This window comes from Astatotilapia calliptera, chromosome 9 (genome assembly GCF_964374335.1).
Source record: "Astatotilapia calliptera chromosome 9, fAstCal68.1, whole genome shotgun sequence".
NCBI classification, from domain to species: Eukaryota; Metazoa; Chordata; class Actinopteri; order Cichliformes; family Cichlidae; genus Astatotilapia; species Astatotilapia calliptera.
The window spans coordinates 10,193,697-10,198,726 of record NC_137430.1 but is presented as its reverse complement, the minus strand read 5'-3'; the positions used below and the strand labels follow the sequence as shown (position 1 = coordinate 10,198,726).

The following is a 5,030-nucleotide window of genomic DNA, read 5'->3' as shown; positions in this document are numbered from 1 at the left end:
TCCACAACCATTATGTTTCCAGGTTTGAGGTCAGCATGCACTATTCCCACAGAACCCAGGTGGGACAGGGCATTTGTGAGTTGATGTAAAATTGGCCTGATTTCGCTTATGGGGAGACCCTGGTTTTCCGGGTCCTCTATGTAGTCCCACAGGCTTTGGTCAAGGAGTTCAAAATTTAAGCAGATGCGGTCACCGTCGATGAAAAAGTCGTTCCATTGAACAATGTTGCATCTATCTGCATCCAAGCCTCGCAGCTGCTCCAGGATGAGAATTTCCATTTTTGCCTGTTGCAGAATTTCAGGGTTATTTTTGTTGACTTTGATAGCAACAAATTCGTTGGTTTTTGTATTGCAACATTTGGTTACAATACCAAAGCCCCCTTCTCCAAGGAAACCCTCGACCTCGTAGTGACCTCCCAAAAAGGTCCCTTTAGATATTTCAAGATCATCTATAGAGGAGGATGTGTTGGCTGATGCGTTGACGTATTCTTGTTGAGAAAATTCTTCTGAGGTTTGGGAACTGCAGCTGATTTTCTGTGATTCTTCTCTTTTGCAACTAGAAGGCTGCTGAGAGACCACAAGGTTTTGTCCCCCTGTGCTACTCATGTCAGTGCAGGGAGAACTCTTAGAGAGGCCAGGATTGAAAAAGGGGTGGTGGAGAACCTCCGAGGGTGTTATGCGCTGGTTTGGATCCAATGCTAACATCTCTTTGATTAGGCTGACAAATACATTTTGGATTTTTTCCCAACACCCCCTTATCTTCAGTAGTTGTTCAAGGTCATCGAGGCACTTAAGTTTTATGCATCGAGTGTCCTTGGACTGACAACCTGTCTCATCTTGAAATTGTCTTTCGGTCTTAAATGTCCAGCGTTGTCCGTTGTAGTTGTCTTTTATGAAATAGTTATCAGTGTAAAAGCCAGAGTCTAAAACATGATCTGGTGGCTGTCCCTGGGTCTGTATGATGAATTTCAAAACATCATAATCATTTCTCCCAGGGTAGAAAGGATACCCAGTAGCAAGCTCCACAGCTACCAGCCCCAGGGACCACATGTCTATTGCTTCATTAAATAGACTACCAATCATAACCTCAGGTGCTTTATAACCAACCGTCCCCACACAGTCACCAGGAATCACTGTAGATGCGGGACATGCAAAACCAAAGTCTGTAAGTTTGACTTTGATGGGACACTCATAGCGGTCCACAACCATTATGTTTCCAGGTTTGAGGTCAGCATGCACTATTCCCAAAGAACCCAGGTGGGACAGGGCATTTGCGAGCTGAAATAACACTGGCCTGATTTCTGTTACTGGGAGAACCCGGTTCCTCCGGTACCGCATGTACTGCCACAGGCTTTCATCGAGGAGTTCAAAATTTAAGCAGATGCGGTCACTGTCGATGAAAAAGTCATTCCATTTAACAATGTTGCATCTATCTGCATCCAAGCCTCGCAGCTTCTCCAGTATGTAAATTTCCATTTTCGCCTGTTGCAGAATTTCAGGGTCGCTCTTGTTGACTTTAATAGCAACGACTTTGTTGGTTTTTGTATTGCAACATTTGGTTACAATACCAAAGCCCCCTTCTTCAAGGAAACCCTCGACCTTGTAGTGACCTCCCAAAAGGGTCCCTTTACATATTTCAAGATGATTTGAGGTGAAAGTCATCTTGACTGAAATGTGTTTGTTTGCTCAGTGAATTGGTGAGAACGTTTAAAAAAAATTTCAGTGACTCTGAAGAGGTTTACAAATACTTTCAAATATAGCTCTGGTCGAACGTTTGAAGGCTGCGAACAAACTGACTAAAACTTGCTGCTCCTGACCCCTATTTATAGAAAAACTTCAAAGGCTCAAAGGCATGTGCTTGTGACATCCTCACATGTCCTTGTGACATCATCACATGTCCTTGTGACATCATCACTCTTCATGAATCAGATTGTCACATGACATTTTAGAATGGGGATGTTTTTTTTTAAAACCGTTTTCAAATTTAACCCTCTGTGGTCCAGGGTATAATTGGCCATTCTTGACTATTTTTGATTTTACCTCTATATTTCACCTTTAAAATATGTTTTTCTTGCCTTATTTGGCACCATTATTTTCAGCACAACCTCAAATATCTCAAAGTCAAAGTCAACTTTATTTGTCAATTCTGCCACATGTACAGGACATACAGAGAATAGAAATTTCGTTACTCTCAAACCCTAGATGAAATAGCAAATGAACATTTAAATATAAGAGAGTGATTAAAAAATGCAAATAAAATAATTAAAAAGTAAAAATTTAAATAAATACAATACAATTTAACAAGAAAGCTATGCAATATACAATATACAATATTCAGGTATGGGTAAATGACATTGAGTGTAAACCAGGCAGAGTAGTGCAAATAGGCAAATAGTGCAAATGGACATCTAGTAATATACGGTTAGAGATAGTATAACAACAAAGTCTTATGAGGTAATGGCAGTCCAATGCTCCACAAAGTGACTGGTAACTGGTGCAGGCCAGTGAGTGTGTGTGTGTGTATGTGACAGAGTTCAGTGAGACCATGGAGGAGAGGAGGGGAGAGGGGGCAGAATCGGGAGGGAGTTAAGCTTCCTGACAGCCTGATGGATGAAGCTGTCCTTCAGTCTGCTGGTCCTGGCCTGGAGACTCCGCAGTCTCCTCCCTGACGGCAGCAGCTTGAAGAAGCTTTGCATTGGGTGCGTGGGATCAGCCGCTATGCAAAGGGCTTTTTTAGTGAGACGGGTGCTGTAAATGTCCTGGAGGGAGGGGAGAGAGACACCAATGATCCTCTCTGCAGCTCTCACTATGCGTTGGAGGGTTCTATGACAGGACGCATTGCAGGCTCCAAACCACACAGTGATGCAGCTCGACAGGATGCTCTCGATGGTGCCTCTGTAGAAAGTGTACATGAGAAATTTGAGTTATTGTTTTCATTTTGGTATACTATATTAGCACAGTTGATCTAAATTAATAACACAATAAATTGTGTGTGCATCTCCTGTTTTGTCATGGTTGTATGTCCCGGTTCGTGACAGGCTGCATGAGCTCATCTGGTGGGAGTGTAGTACTGTAGAATTTCAGGCATAAAAACGTGGTTTTCACAGACCTTGTCACAGGGTCTGAGTTGGAAGATTTTGGTAAAGCTTTGTCCCTGAGGTAGTTGAAAAACCCCAGTTGGGTAAAGCGTTTGGGTTTTTTTGTTAACAGACATGCTTATCTATTTAGTTGGTGTTATTTTTTCAGCTAAATTTTTTAGTGCAATTAGCACTTTCAGCATCAATCCATAGCAATGTGTTGTATTTTTCACATTGTCTGTGTGTAAAATACATATGTAAGCATAGATTACACAAAGGATCCTGCACGCCAAGCTGGATACAAATAGAAATCCCTGGAAACAATTCTTTCTGCGCTTAAGAGCAGCTTCCTATTGCAACGCTGGAGGATTTGTCACCATTACTGGATATGCTGCAGAAGCACAGCAAAGCAGTGACTGTGTGTAGTCGGTTGCAACGTTAGAGCTCACGATCGTGAAGGCAAGAAACTGGATTAATCTTTTCATCGTTTTCCATCCTGGCGGCAACGTGAGGGATCCCATGTATCCACCAAACAAAGACGCCAGGCATGGATTGCAGCGGTGAGACGAGCGGATATCGAGTTCCGTGCAATCCCCAGCTTTTTGTTGGTTTGCTCGCGGCATTTTCTCTCCGGTGAGTTCTAAAGTAATTCATATCACTATCCGATTGTTCAGTCTGACGTCACTAGCCGTGTCTGGGCCTAAACTCTGCTGCAGGTCCATATATCAAATGATCACTGTGGCATTACTGAGAGTTAAAACACTGTCTTAAGTCTTTCATCTTTAATAAAATTATCAGCGTTCTGCTCTACCAGGTGTAACAACTGAGTTAAACATCCAGGCATCCATGACAATGGAATTTATGACATATGAGTTAGAAGTTAGCAGCAAGTTAGCTCGCTAGCTTCTATCTAAATACAATATAGCATGTCCTGACTGCGGGGTTTTGGAAACAAATTAAAACGTACAGCTTTCTTATCACTTCCAACATAAATGAAGACAGAAAACTAAACAGCAGTGACATTTGTAGGGTTACTGAACTTGGGCTAGCTGGTATATAATGATGTGCTACGTGACCGCTAGCGACACAGCTATGTTAGCATAATATAAACACGCTAACTTTTTTTCCACTCGATAAAAGTTAACGTGAGTGTTCTCGGTGGTCAGGAACAAATGTAATCGCATGGCAGGATGCTGTAAAAGGACCAAACTAAAAGGCTTTTAGTGGGTTTTTTTTTCAATGCGCTGCGGTCATAGATAATGAGATAAAACATGCTAATGTGTGATGCTGCAGAACCACGTCATGTCGACTGAGTAGCTTTTGATTTGGCATTATTGCAGGCAAACCAGCATATGAAATGGATGTAACAAATCCAGTGGTGATGGGAGTGACAGCGTCACGGAAGCTGAAGGGCAGACGAAGGACTGTGTGTGCAGTCAACAGGGCAGAGCAGAAATAAACCGGCTGTTGGAGGAGAACAGACTGCTTCGAGCACAGTTGCAAAAGACAGAGCTGAATGAAACTTTCTTAAAGGACGATACCGAAAAAGTAAGATATTACACTGGACTATATTGTTATGCAGTCTTAATGTCCCTCTTCAACACTGTCAAAGATTTCCTGCCAATATCGAAGAAACTGACAGGTTTCCAAATGCTCTTACTCACACTAATGCGTCTGAGACTTGATCTTCCAGTCCAGCATCCTTGTCATCTATTCCATGTGTCACTGTCTTCTGTCTTCACCGATACCGTTGATGTTTTGGGCAGACTGACAGAAAGAAGGATGACCTCAAAAAGTGATATAGTCCAGACAGAGCTTACAAATGATGGGCCATTTGCTAAACCTGCAGCACACACTGCTTTCTATGTGAAAGAACCATTCTGTGAGAAAAACTCTACTGCTCATTTGATCTATGACCTCTGAAAAACAGTTCATGATTTCCATTACTATTCAA

The 5,030-nt window shown here is 42.2% G+C and overlaps 1 long non-coding RNA gene across 1 annotated transcript; it reads left to right on the top strand.

Annotated features, from left to right (window-relative positions):
- Nucleotides 1–2,891: 2,891 nt before the first annotated feature.
- Nucleotides 2,892–5,030, top strand: LOC113036725 (uncharacterized). The gene is made up of 2 exons (XR_003274490.2): nucleotides 2,892–3,709; nucleotides 4,417–5,030. It is a non-coding gene; the product is annotated as an uncharacterized LOC113036725 (long non-coding RNA).